Raw genomic sequence first — 14,934 nt, 5'->3', positions numbered from 1 at the left:
ACTACCTATAACAGGTATGGTCCGATAGGAGCTACTTGGCCATACCAGAAGGCTTCAGTTACCTTTTGAGTCATTTAGCTGACCCTCAACATGATAATTCATAGCTCTTTCTTAGGATACTAAATATGTTTCATTTCAAGCACCACCTCAGATTGATTGGCAATGTTGAGAAGATACTGAGCTTCAGCAGAAAAGACAATAAGCAATGTCTGCCTTTGACATAGGAGGGGAGGTGTAAACCCAATATTTGTCATTTCTGATACAGTTATTTACAAAACAATGCATAATACTCAGCAATTTATGCCTGCTAGAACACCTCCCTAAATCAGAGTACCATATTTGTTTGTCTGATAGTTAATCTTCTTCTTTAGATGTAAACTTCATGAGAGCAGGAAATGTGTCTGTGAAATTTACTCTCCTATGTCCAGTGTCTATCATGTGAGATGGCAGGCTCTCAATAAATATTTGGTGAGTGAATGAGAATCCAGTTTAATGTTTGCTTGAGATTTACTTTTCAAAATTATGTAATCAATGTGAAGAAAGAAATAGAGAACACAGATTTGCAGAAATAAAATAAGTCAAATCGCCTAATTTTCCCCCTAGACATAACCATTATTACATTTTTTTTCACAAGGCTTTTTGTTACCCTTCAAATTTTTATTCTCAACCTTGGGTGCTTATTAGAATTATCTGAGCAGATTTGAAAATTCTGTTCATGCCACACCCCAGACCAATTTATTCACAGTCTCAGGGATTGACCTTGACATTAGCATTCTAAAATTCCAGAGATGATGCCAATATGCAGTCAGAAGACCTAAAGATGTCCCAGCCTATCAGAGGTTTTTTCAGATGTTGTTTTCTGTCCCCTAGATAACATAGTCCTTGCCTTCTATGAGAGTTCAGAGAGGGCAGGGCTTGAAGCAATCAAACATGAAACAATTAGAAATCAAAAAGACACATGGGGGCACATTGGGTGGCTCAACTGTTTAAGTGTCTGACTTTGACTCAGGTCATAATCTCATGGTTCATGAGTGTGAGCTCTGTGTCGGCTCTCCGCTGACAGCACAGAGCCTGCTTGGAATTCTCTCTCTCTCCCTCTCTGCCCCTGCTCGTGCTCTGTCTCTCAAAAATAAAAATAAACATAAAAAAAAATCAAAAGGACACCAAACAGATGTAGTCAAGAGACAAGATGCATGGAAGCTGAAGTTAAATATGCCAGCTAAGTCCCCAGGCTCCTGGCCTCTGCCTTCTCTTTGTGGGAATGCCGTTTTAATTCTTTACCTGACTTCAGAACTTGAGAAGACCACCTTCAACCAGAAAATCTTCTATGGGAATGTGCCATTGCCGGCCAGGTGGCCTGCCTGTCTGGTGAGGAACCTGGGTGAGTTGGACATTAACATCTATCACCACCCTATTTCTCCAGCTCACCCCAGGGGAACTGATCAGAAACAAAGCAAAGAGCCTAGTTTTTGACGTAGGCAACACGACAGAAGTTCCCAAGGGATTGTGAAGTACCTATTCTTGGGTCCCACCCAAGAACCATGAACACAGAACCTCTGGGTGGCAGTGCCCTAGCACTGGTATGTTTGTGAAGGCTCCCCAGAAAATTAGGATTTGAGGGGCGCCTGGGTGGCTCAGTCAGTTAAGCAACTGACTTCAGCTCAGGTCATGATCTCACAGCTCACGGGTTCGAGCCCCGCGTCGGGCTCTGTGCTGACAGCTCGGATCCTGGAGCCTGCTTCAGATTCTGTGTCTCCCTCTCTCTCTGCTCCCCCCCTGCTCATGCTCTGTCTCTCTGTGTCTCTCAAAAATAAATGCTAAAAAAAATTTAAAAAAAAAAAGAAAATTAGGATTTGACTCAGGGTAGGAAATACCAATGAAGCAACTTGGTCGTCCATTCTCATGGGTTATGAGTGGGTTTGAAATCTCCCTTCCTACTACTCTGGAGGCAGCATAGAGGAAAGTGCCAGACCTTATGTTAAATAGGCTAGGGTTTGACCCCCTGCTTTGCCATTTACTAGCTAGGCGACATTGACCAAGTCACTGAACACATCTGACATTCCATTTAATTAAACGGCAAAAGAGGTGAAATAATAGAACCCACCACTGAGACTCAATGAGGCACCACGTACAAAGGAACCGGCACACAATGTGTACCTAGTAAACTTCGACTCCTTTCCCTCCCTGCACCCCTCGCTGTCACCCCACCTTAGCATTGCCATAGGAGCTATGGGCAAGCTCTGGCTTGGTTTTGTGCTATTTCTCCTTGATTTGACCGTGACCATGATGTTGGTCTGGATTCGCAGCCGCGGTCCCTGGATCTGGCATTCTGAGCCCAGCGTCTGAACTTGATCCGGCTCTTCTTTCCTGCCTTGCAGGTTCCGGGCCCAGTTTCCATCACCTGTTTCTGTTGTTCAGCAATAAGCCCCAAAGGGATGGTTTCTAAAAGCAACTGGCCCCATGTTGCTCCAGCTGGGTGTTAGCACCAGGAGGGGGTGGGGCTAATTTTAGCTTTGTCCTGGATTAACATCCGAGAAAAGGCGAGGCTAAGCAAGTCCAACCTGCCCCTTAATATCTGGGTTGGAGTTTACAGAGAAGGGTTAGGGAGCTTTTGCCACGGGGTTTGTGTACCTGTATCATGCCAGGAGCCTTTTCCTATATTTGGAAATGTATTAAACTATTTGCCTCAAAATCTATTTGGATTTGTGCCTCAGGTGCCGTGCTGAGTGGGAGCAACCACAATATAAACCACAGTTTTTGATATGCTAATGTCTGTACTGAGCTAGGTTGGATTATTAGCTAGTGTTTACCTCGGGGACAGAATCAGACAGGTGTGAGCAGAGCCCTGGGCCTGAGACCCTGCAGGAAAGAGGCTTATGAAAAGATAGACACGGTTATTGATGTATTTGTGTTTTAGAGGAGCTGAGAAGGAAAGGAGACGGAGCTGTGTGGTGACAGCCTGGTTGAGGGAAGCGGGGATGACATGGAAGCTCCCAGAACAGGCCTGGCCCAGAGTGGGTGGGTTAATGACCGCTTATTGCATGAGTGCGGAATGAAAGGCTTCTGAGGTCGAGAGCAGATGCACTGAGGATGCCCAGTGAGTATCTTGTGCTTTGGAAGGAAGGGCAACTAACTCACATTGGGTGTAAACCAGCCCCACAGCAACTGAAGGGATTTGTATCCTCCGGGTCAAGGAAAGATGAGAGGCAAATTAGCTCTTCTGTGATCAGGACTATAGACTAACAACAAAGAAGGGCTGAACCAGGAACCCCCACCCCCCCACGGCCACCGCCCCATTAAGAGATAAACAAGACAAAGAGGAGTAGTGAAGACAGTTTGGAGTGAGTTAAACTAGTTCCCCATTCCACCACTTAATGCTGTATGATCTCGGGGGCACCTGGGTGGCTCGGTCAGTTGCGCATCGTACTCTTGATTTCGGCTCAGGTCATGATCTCACTGTCTACGGTCTCGAGCCCCGCGTCAGGCTCTGTGGTGACAGCACGGAGCCTGCTTGGGATTCTCTCTGCCCCTCCCCTGCTCGCGCTTTCTCTCAAATAAATAAAAACTTAAAAAACTGAAATTGTAATGCTGCGTGATCTCGCGCAAGTGACTTGATTACTCTAAGCCACAGTCTCCCCCCCATATTCACTCCCCACTCACGAACATGAATTTATTCAACCTTCACCAACAATGTGTTGAGCACCCACTGCATGCACCAGCCACCTGGATACTGGAGTGAACAGACAAGCTTCTCACCCAGTGGGGAGGCAGACTGGAGAAGAGGACGTTGTAAAGACGGAGGGTGCTAGGTGCTGTGAGGGGTACCAACAAGACAAGAGAATGGAGACTGATTTGGATAGGGAAAGCTTCTGTGAGAAGGTGTCGTTGGCGCTCAGTCCTGACTGGTGAGAAGGAGTTCTGAAGAACATTCCAGGCAGAGGGAACAGCAAGAACTAAGAGCCCCCAAACAGCGAGGAGCTTGCCCAGTCTGAAAAACAGAAAGGAGAGCAGCGTGGACGGAGGACAGTGAACCCAGAGGAGGGGGACTGCAATGAGGTGGGGGGGGTGTGCTGGGCAGGGGGAGGCAGGAACGCACAAGGCCTCGAGGATGAGGCTGAATTTTCTAAGGGGAGAGTGATTTCCATCTCTTGGAGTCGAGGCCAGGCAGGGCAGGAGCCGCTGACATGGGGGTCCTAAGTGTGGGGCCGACTGTGAGGGCAGACCAGGTGAAGGGTCTGAGATTCGGGAGCCCTTGGGACACGGATCCTTAGAATGCAGCCCAGATGCCAGCTGGGGCCAGATAGGTGGGAGCCCTTGTAAGAGAAAAGTCCATTTTAAATCTGGTCTAGGACAGAACCTTTTTTGACTGATGTAATTCAAAACCGACTTCTGGGAGGAAATGAGCATTCCTGATGAAATGATTAACCAATCCATTTTCTGAGCAACTTTAAAGAGATGAAGCTCTGTTCTGGGAATCTAATCGCCCGAAGCCCTCTACCTGCTGTCAGTCAACTGCCTCAGTGTTCAGTCAATTGTTTAAGCAGCCGATCCCTTTTCTTTCTGTATCTTAGACTAATAATGAGCTAACTGATCTCTTTTCCTGCAAGATGTCCCTACCAGCAGTGAATCTTTGAGACTGCTGGAAGCCTTTTCACTTGCAGCAAGATTGTAGTCAAACATTGACAGGTGCCTTCAACTGAATTTTCTCAAAAGTGGTCTGTAACCCCCAGAGCGGGTGGTCAAAAGGCATGGGAAGCCTTCCTCATTTTCTGCGAGTCCATGGCTCTTTTGTCCCCAAGCTCCCGTTTATGCCCGTATCCTCTCCAGCTGCACGTGGCCCTCACCATGGGAGTTCTGCCAAAATCCAATTCTCACAGCCCTTGCAACTTGTAAGGAGTAAGAGGAAGCCTGTATGGGTTGAATCGTGTCTCCCATCCACCATAACATATGCTGAAGTCCCAACCCTTGCTATCTCAGTTGGAGATAGGTTCTTTACTGAGATAGTTAAAATGAGGTCAGTAGAGTGGGTCCTTATCTAACATGACTAGTGTCCTTATAAAAAGGGGAAATTTGGAGGCAAACTTACACACAGGGAGGAGAGGTCAGGTGAAGATGAAGAGAGAGATCAGGGTGATGCATCTACAAGCTAAGGAAGGCCAAAGATTTCCGGCAAATCAGTAGAAGCTAGAGGAGAGGAAACAGTCTCTCCACAATCTTCAGAAGGAACCAACCCCTCCCCCAACACCTTCGTCTTGGACTTGTAGACTCCAGAACAGAGAGATAAGACATTTCTGTTTAAGCCACCTTAAACTTTGTGATGGCAGTCCTAGCAAACTAATACAGGGGTTTAAAATGTTTTGAATGTTTATTTTTGAGACAGAGAGAGAGAGAGAGAGAGAGAGAGCATGAGTGGGGGAGGGGCAGAGAGACAGGGAGACACAGAATCCAAAGCAGGCTCCAGGTTCTGAGCTGTCAGCACAGAGTCCAATGCGGGGATGGAACCCACGAACTGTGAGATCACGACCTGAGCTGAAGTCAGATGCTCAACCGACTGAGCCACCCAGGTGCCCCTAATACAAAGGTTTTAAAGGGAATATTACAAAGCCTCCTTCAGCATCCCCAGCATGGAGTAGCCCAGAATTTTCCACCTTCCTGGTCCCAGGCTCTCTCCGCTTTGCTGTCTCTTTTTGCTCCCCTCATTCTCCCCCACCTCCCTCAGAGAAAGGCAAATTTATCTTCTTGTATGATGCGTAAGGGTCTCCTTCCCATCTGAAACAGCTTATAAAATGTTATGTTTTAAGTACGCTTTTATAAAAGTATAATCCACAAATCTCCAGGGGAAATCGTGATGAAGCCCAGGCTTCCTGCTGACGCTTCCTTCCCTTCCTTCTGTCTCACAGTGGGTCCCAGACGCTCAGCGTGTTGCCCTTGCTCTTCAGCGCTGCCACTTGCCAACCTTGAGGTTCTTCTTTCATCCAGAGAAGCCCTTTTAATTTTCATCACCCAAGGAAAACAGGCTGAAGAGAAATGTGGGGAATTAACAAAGATTAAGGTATCTTTCAGATGCTTTTTTCAGCTCCTGACTCCATGTTGACATGAGAACAGAAAGTGCCTCTGGACTTTTGTCTTCTCCCCTTATTCCTGAGGGTGGCTTACACCTCACAGACTTCTAAAAAGGCATTTGACCCCTCTCCCATAAAGGTTCTTTTCGCCAGCACGGGGCCCGTGAAGCAATTAGAGCAGAAAAATGGGTGCCCCATGAGTGGAGTTAAATTTGACACAGAGATAGGCCTTGAGAGGTAGCATGAGATGTGAAAATTGCATAGAATTCAAAACAGCCTAGAAAATCTCCTATAAAGGTATCATTTTGGAGACTGACACACTGTTTCTCGATAAGCCAAAGGTGACGGTCGCAACCTGTACCACCATTTCTTCAGCTAAGGCCGCTGGCTTTTAGGGGCCATGCTGTACAAACATCGTGCCGTCTCCTTTATTCTACAATCCCATTCAGTACCAAGTAGCTCTCACTGAAGCTGACCATGAGATCCTTGTCCCCCACCTCACGTTCCTTCTAGAACACAGCTCTACTGAGCAGGATGGTTCGTGAAGCAGAATTACCCACAATAGTTAAGTGGTTGTTTTCTTGATCCAACCTCAAGTAAATATGGCTGGATTTGCTTCATAATGAACCTTTACTATATAATCATTCAGATAAATGGTGATCATCTGGAAACCCAGCCAGAATTTCTCTTCAAGTGAAAACCATCTTTAAGACAAATTAAAAAAAGAAAAAAGCACAGAATAATTGCCAGCAAACCAACCGCCCCCCCCCCACCCCCACCACTGAAAGACAAATAGACAGATGACAGAAAAGCCAGACTTTAAAACTGGTAGAAGGCATTAGAGTATTATCTGGGGAGCTGGACGTGAGGCGCCAAGGTCTCTGAGGAGAAAGGAAACTCATTAAGGTGAGCCTGACGCTTTAGGCTGCTTTTCCCCTCAAGGAATTTTCCAGCTCATAATCATTTTGAGATGAAAGACGGAGAAACCAAGTGGAAAGCTGTGGCTGAGTAGAGATTCTAGCATAAATCGAAGTTTGAGGCCACCGAGGGAGCCAGGAACAGAGGACGAAAAGAGAAGGGAACACAGGGAAGTGAACGCTTTTCTTCTCAAAGCACTTGTCTACTTCTGAATAGCATGGAGTCATGCTGATCACCAGGAGAAAGCATCCTCAGGGGCTGAGAACTTAAGCAGACCTCAACAATCTTGCCATGCTGAGGAGAAGGGAACCTGTGAAACACCGTAGGCTTCCATTTGCCATTTCCACAGCTATGGCCTAGAAAGAAGGGCAAATTAGAAATAGACCCAACGTTACAAGGCTGAAATGGAGCCTCAAATCCGTCCAATCTCTGTCTAGACTATTCTAGAGAAGTCATTTGGGCTATAAACTCACAGTGGGTCACTGTTGCCCACTGACCTCTCGTTACAAAAATAAGCAGAGGCTCTAAGGCACCTCAAGAAGGCAGCCCTTGGCAGGAATTCTAAAAGAACTCTTCCCCAAACTTAGCTAAGTTTGCTCTTCCCCAAACTTAGCGATTTCATGAGACGCGGTTAGCAGCACCTGTCCCACCCCCCTGAGGGTGGTACACAAACCAGGATTAATAAGATGTATCCCTGTTCTCAGGGGGCTCACCGTCTATAGCAGGAGACCGACAAGCAAAAAGTTAATGGCCACCGAGTGTGACAAGGGTTATAAAATATTTAAAGGGATGTCCTGGTAGCTGAGGAGAAGGGTACCTCACCTATCCTTGAGGTGGGGGGTGAAAAGGGTAGGTGAAGCCAAAGGGAGCTTCCCAGAGGAAGTGACTCCTCAGCTGAGCCCCAAGGATGAGTAGGCTTTCCCAGGTGAAGAAGTGAAAGGTAGTAAAAGTTGAGGGAACATGTATAAAGAGAGAGAGCATGGCTTGTCCAGCAAGGAGAAAATAATTCTGTTTCGTGCCGATGTATCACGTTGGGAGACTCAAGAGGGAAAACCAGAGAGACAAGCAGGAACCAGACCATAAAGAGCCTCTTATCCCAGAAGTTAAGGAGACCTCAAGCCATGGTCAGCAATTTCAACAAGTCTACTTGAGATGGTGCATTTACCTAGGGCAGTGCTGCCCTAGGACCACATCGTTTTGTTCCCTCTGGGAACACTGCTTCCCTCATATCACGAACTCTCATTGTTAAGGGCACCTGCCTTTGATGAATAAAGTAATCAACAAAGAGGCTGATCTTGCCATATAGGTGGCACAGTAATGGCTTGAATTGGTTTGAGGTCTTGAAAAGGGAACAGATAGGAAAGACCTTTGGGAGCTAGACCCAGCAAAGTGGCCTTGGTGGATGAGAATGAGGGAGAGGTCAAGGGTGATGCCTGGGACTCTAGCTTGGGCAATTGGATGAATGTTCTTATAAGAAATGATTACACTCTTGGGCCTGGTTTAATCTCCTTTCTAGAGTGAAAGCATCAAGGATTTTACAACCACATGATTTTATTGAATACCAGCTACTTGTCAGGTACCTCCATCATTTCATTCATTCTTCCCAACAGCCCAAAGGGTTAGTAGTACTACTTTTACTCTTTGGCAGATGGAAAAATGACTCTAGATCCCCCGAACTGGGAATAGATGGCTTAGAATTTGAGTCCAAGCGTATGTTACCCTAGAACTTGAATACCAAGCCCACTTTTCTAGGAGATCCTACTTGTATTTGAACGTAAGCCTGCTTTGAGTTGGTCCTTGAATCCATCCACTTTGACGTGGCTCATAAAGCTGGCCCCACGACCTATGGAATTAGCTGATATTTCTAGGTCCTCTTACACTGGGGGGCCTTACCTACTGTATAGACGGACCCTATTCTAGTAGTTAAGGTGGGCCCAGCCCTGGAAATGGAAACCCAGGGGCATGGGAATGGTTCTTAGCCTCCGTCCCTTTGTGAGTCCCCTTCCGGGAGGCTCGGAAACATGAGCTCGTCCCAGCCATTCAGTGATTGTGCTGAGCTGCCAAACTTGGGTTGAGAACTGATTGGTGTCAGCTGGGAGTGCAGGTGCTGTTCCTGGGCACATGGACTGCACTTGGCAGCATGGGGGTGGGCAGGGAGCTGGTTACCACGGGGCTTCTATGACATCCCTCTTCCTCCAGAAAGGGCGGCTGGAAATGCTCTATTGCATACGTCTCTGAGAGGATACCCACCTGTTCCCTCTCTCCCCGAGATGGCAGTCAGGGACATTTTCATCCTTGCATCCGGATGACCCTTATGGCTTATTTCCTGCAAATTGTCTCCACACTCCACCCGCATGTATCCCCTGGGTCTCCTGGCCCAAACCGGGCAGTGAGCGCCATAATACCGATAAGCAGCGACAGCGTAGACCCAGAATTTGCACAACTCTGTCACTTGCATGATCTCACCTCAGCTTCACCGCAGCCCGGGGAGACCGGCCGGGTAGGCTTAGCCTTTCCGTGAGTTTACAGCTGGGGAAACGGAGGCCAGCGCAGCGAAGTGAAGCTGGTGCGTGACTGGTCCCGGGCTAGTGCTGCTCTTCCCAGGCCCCCTTAGATCCGAGTATAAAAGGAGACAGGGGACACTGGCTTACACAGGCTGAGGGCTCCACGCCAGCCACCCAGCCAGCCAGCCAAGTGGGGGAGGCTCTCAGGGCTGCAGGGGAGTGAGTGTGGAGGGGGCCGGGGCTGAGGTGGTGCTGGGGAGATCCCTCGGAAAAGGAGAACTTCTGAGCTGGTCCCTCCCTTTGGTGCCTGGAGGACTCATGGTTAAGAGGTGCCTGGAGCCGGCCTGAATGTGTCTGCACAAGCCAACCCCAGTCTCTTCTGCAAGCGCTGTTGGGACAGGTCTAGACCCCTCCGGTTAGCCCACGGGAGAGATGTCACTCATCCTCCAATGCTACTGCCGACAAGCCTGGGGAGAAAGTACTGGAAGTGGGCACCTGCTGTCTTTTTCACCCCCAGGAGCTTTCCACGTTGAGTTTGAACAGCGTCTAATACAAGACAGGCAAATTGAAGCACGTTCTCCTTTAGAGGTGATGATTGCTTCCCTCCCCTTGCACATTTATTGTTTATTTGGATAAGGCTTATGTGTCTATTTGAAAGATGCACGTTTCTGTCTCCAGACACAGTAGAATGCCAGCTCCCTGCCCTGGGACCCAGCTCCCTGCCCTGGGATCCTTTGTGTGGTCTGTGTCTCCATCAATGACAGCTCTTCTCACCTTGGATTAAGTCCCATGCCTCCAAGCCTGTCCGTTTTTTATTCCCAGCATTCCAATAAATGGAAAGAAGGAAGGAAGGAAGAAAAGGAATCAGTGAAGGTATAAGGGCCCCTGGCCCATTACATTACCTTCTACAAGGGGGCAATGACATGGTTTTAGGCTCAAGAAACCTGGCATTGAACCCTGATTCCTCCATTCAGTTCTGTGATCATGAACAAGTATTTCCACATTTCTGAACTTGGTGTCCTTAGCCGTAGAATGGGGATATCAACACTTGCTCTGCCTGACTCAGAAAGATGTTCCAAGGATCATATAGGAGACATTAAGGCCAAGTGCCTTAGTGTAAGCCTAGGACAGCCTTGCCTCGAGGACCCGCTCCATCAGCAGCTCTGATGGGGATGGCTATATTACGAATCCCAGTTTGGGCATAGGGATTGAGAAAAGCAGAAAAGAAGCAGTGGGTCAGTGGTCTTCAATTCAGGAAGTTAAGAGGGTCTAGGGCATCCGGCTGGAGGAAAGCCTTGCTCGGAAATGCCATCTCCCACAATTTCAGCTTTTCTCTGGGCCTTGAGCTTTTATACAGAGGGCTGTTACATTTATGATCTCACCTGGCTTCACACAGCTCTGGAAGGGAGAAACCATTAACTGACGAGCTACAAGGAGTTGAGAGACGGGGTTAAGAGATGTGAAGAGATGACCGAACTCCATGCCCGCTGAGGCCCATGATTATACCCTTTCTCCATGTCGGCCACCCTGATGGGGAGAGAAATTTTGGTTTGGGGATAGAGAAAGGAAGGCTGAGATTATTTTGGAGAACAAGCCACTTCGGGGAGATGAGGCCTGGGGTAAGGGAAAGTGCATCAGGACGTGTCTGAGAACCACAGCATAGGACGAGGACCCTGGGTGTCTGAGCAGAAAGTAGAAGTATGGAAATTCACTCATTCATTCATTCATTCTGATTACCCTTCCAGACCAGTGGGAGCTGAAACGTTCAGACCCAGACCAGCAACTTGAGGGCCAGAGTGGGGTGGGGATGAAGGTAGGGATGGGGACGCTGTTGGACCACCCACAGGGGTTGTCAGAGGCAACAGGGAGAGTCAGCAATGACAACCAAAGCCAGATGTGCAGCCAGTTCATCAGCTCGAAGGGACTGATCTGGTTCCAAGGCCTAAGGACTGAAGCTGGGGACCCCTAGAGCAGAGTGAGAGGATTTTCAAGGCTGCAGTTGGTCATGAAGAGAGTAGCCTGGGGAACTCCCTGAGAGCAGGAGCGAGAGGTAAAAAAAAGGTGAGGAGTCAGAAGCGAAAGACAGATTCCTTGCTGGGACACTGGGAACCACGGGAAGGTTTCAGTGAGGGAAGGAGCCTGACTGCCCGTGCGTTCTAGAAAGAACAGTCTGGCTGCAGCATGGAGGATAAACAGCGGAGGTCATTAGTGGGGAGGACAAGTAGTTAGAAGACTGAATGGATTCGGTGACGATGGCAATTGGGACAAATCCGAAGTATTAAGGAGGCAGAATCCATTGGCTTCAGTAATAATTCGAAACTGGGTGACTTGTGAAGGGGAAGAAGATGTCAAGAGTGACTTCAGATTTGCTGACCCGGAGGCTGGAGAACTCCACCCAGGCCCCCACGGTGCCATTATTTTCCAACTTTCGAAACACAGGCCACTGTCCCCTTTAGGTCTCTGCTTCTACTTCTCGGAACAGGAAAGTTGATCTAGAGAAGTGACTTTCTAATTATAGTCCCCAGGGCCATCCTGCTGGTGTGGCTGGGCCTCAGGGAGAGAGCCCAGGGCTGAAGACAGAAGGTTTAGCTGTGCCTTAGCTCTGCCTGTGACAGTAGGCAGGACACTGTGTTTCTGAGCCTGGGCCTTCATTTGTCTAAATGGAGATAATGTGTTCATTTACTCAAGAAACAAACATTCTGGGCAAAAGATAAAAAGAATGGGACTTGCTCACAGCTCGGGAGGAGGAGCAGACATATAAACAATTATAAAGGAGCTCGGTAAGTGCCGTAGTGACCTCAACTGTATGCAGAGGGAGGTGGCCCAAAGGAGGGAGGGACCAAAAAGTACAGAGGCTGCTTCTAGAGATAGGACACGGGGTACCAAGTAGATCGAGGGAAAGTGGCTTGAGAAAGTCAGGCTGCTCCCCTTCCTCTCTGCCTTTTTTCTTTTCCCTTCCCTGACCCTTACCTCTCCCTTCCCTCCTTTCTAAATAGCAATCCTCTTTCTCACCTGCAGGTGAGCCCCTGAGGGATTCTTCGGAAAGCAAGACTCGGATCAACACCGTGCTATTAACACTCAGCCTACAGAGAGGCGGGCTAGCTTGACATCGAGGGTGGATGCGCCAGTGATGGGCTTCCAGGCACCAAAGACAGGCCTTACTCCAAATTCCACAAGCTAGTACCAACCTACCTAGACTATGTACTGCAGGTTCTAGAGGGCAGATGCTGCATTTAGTTCATAGTTGTATCTCCAATGCCTACGCCATGCCTGGCACATGGCAGGTGACGAGTAACTGTGTATGGAGTGAATAAAGCTCCACAGAATCTTTCCATTTCAAAGGTCACTGCCTCATGTATTTTTCAGCCTCCGGGGGGGACTGCATCTCAACCACCACACCTGGCGCCTGTTGAGACTCTTGAACAGATTTAATGGCACCCACCTACGAAACAGGCAGAGAGGAAGCTACACCTCATGTTTTTTGGTTTGTTTTGTTTTGTTTTTAAATGTTTAGTTATTTTTGAGAGAGACAGAGACAGAACATGAGCAGGGGAGGGGCAGAGAGAGAGGGAGACACAGAATCCGGAGCAGGCTCCAGGCTCCGAGCTGTCAGCACAGAGGCCAACACGGGGCTCATACTCACGAACCGTGAGATCATGACCTGAGCCGAAGTCGGACGCTTAACCGACTAGGTCACCCAGGTGCCCCTCATGGTTTTTTTTTTAACCTTTTTTACGTGACAAATACACGGTGCCCCAGTCTTAGAGATGAACGTGACCTCAAGAATGTCCCAGCCGCATGGGGGAACAGATCTTGCCTTCATAATTGCCATCCAGTGGAGGCCCAAGGAAGAGGGGACAGGCTCTGTTGTGGGGATCTGCATGGGGGATGCTTGAGCCGCGTCTTGAAAACTGAACAGGCTTTTGATGGGGAGCAAGGCTATGGGGCCAGGAGAGAGCTGGGTGGTGGGACAAGGGCATTTGAGGGGAGACATGGCCACACATACAGTGCTCACAACAGTTCTAGTCAAAGTGCAGATCCACAGTGAGATAAAGAACTCTCCCAGCACTGCCTCCTTCGGTGAGGAAGTCTTTCTGCAAACAAACTGCCCTCTGATCTAAACCGTGTGTTTAGTGAGCACTGATTTACATTTTGGCACAAGCTCCTCCGTGGACTCAGCAACAGACAGTTTGTAGACGGGCAGCTGGTCTACCACCCAGATCACTGCTTCCCAGTTTCCCCAGGGCCTTCATACAAACTCAAGGGGTTTTTGGCCCTCAGAAAAATCTTATGAAGTCAGCAGGGCAAGTATCTTAATATTCATTTCACAGGATGGAAATTGAACCTCAGAGAGGTCAGGACTCATGCCGGGGAGCAGGGAAGCAGTGAGGATGGGATGCGAAGCCTGGAGTCCCCCGGTTGTGTGGGAAAGCACCACTGACTCATGACACGGCTCGTGGCCAGCAAGTCCCTAGGAACAGATGTCAGAGAGGCTGGTATAGGTGGGTCATGTGTGTGACCTCACATGGCATTTCTTCTGTTCCTCTGGCTCATATTACTGTCGTATCCTAAATAGAGGCGAGATGACTCTTCCTTTCCATCCGCCCACCCTGGAGCCACCTCCCACCTGCCATCCGAGGTGAGCTTCCCCCAGCTCAGCCCTCTGGCTGACATTTCGCTACCTGGAAGGGGTTGGCATTGGCCCCACAGGGGAAGATTATCTCATAGGTACAGCAGGCATCTACTCAAAATAGGCTTAACTTTCTACCAGTGCCACTCTGGGGGCGTGTTGTTCTTACCCTGGCCAGGTGCGCCATGGTGCCGTGGTGAGCTGTCCTGTCCTCCTTTGGAGCAGAGTTCCCTGGGCAGCTTTGTTTTTTTCTTTCCTTTGTTCCTTTCCTGTTCCTTTCCTTTTTTCCTTTGTTTTTTTCTTTCTTTTTTGCCCCTTTTTTTCCAAGTGAAGAAGCCAAGAGCAAGTGGAGACAGATATGGGAAAGGTCACATGGGCCAGGAAGAAGGGAGTCTCCGGGCCTCGGAGGCCACAAATTGGCAGCTGCGGTCTGGCCATTCCTTCGAGCAGCAAACTAGTAGGGAAAGATCCAGGGGCCCAGGTCTGTGTTCCAATAGCCATCGGACTGCGGGAACGTTCTGTGAAACCGAAGCGAGCTGCAGAGGGTCAACGGCTCTAACACCTGGCCTCCTGGAACATAGCCGTGGGTCCCGTCCGAGAGGTTCCTGCTTGGAAGGAGGCTCAGGCAGGGATCCTCACATATGCAGACCCTCAACCGGGAAGAAGTCTGGGTCCTAGCCTTTCAGGAGCTGGGTCTGGGATGCCGGGGCAATAGAGGAGAAAACGATTGGAGAGATTCTTGCTATATGTGTCTTTCCTTCACTTTGACCTGAGTCCCATATTCTGCAAGAGTACCATAATGGAGAAAGGAACAGAGCAC

General features: G+C 48.8%; 1 long non-coding RNA gene across 1 annotated transcript; it reads left to right on the top strand.

Moving 5' to 3' along the window:
• Positions 1–369: 369 nt before the first annotated feature.
• Positions 370–14,310, top strand: LOC113593802 (uncharacterized). The gene is made up of 4 exons (XR_008290544.1): positions 370–472; positions 1,220–1,381; positions 5,901–6,052; positions 12,503–14,310. It is a non-coding gene; the product is annotated as an uncharacterized LOC113593802 (long non-coding RNA).
• Positions 14,311–14,934: the final 624 nt, after the last annotated feature.

The sequence above is a fragment of the Acinonyx jubatus genome, chromosome D1, assembly GCF_027475565.1.
Source record: "Acinonyx jubatus isolate Ajub_Pintada_27869175 chromosome D1, VMU_Ajub_asm_v1.0, whole genome shotgun sequence".
Classification (NCBI taxonomy): domain Eukaryota; kingdom Metazoa; phylum Chordata; class Mammalia; order Carnivora; family Felidae; genus Acinonyx; species Acinonyx jubatus.
This window is presented reverse-complemented; position numbering and strand designations above follow the sequence as displayed.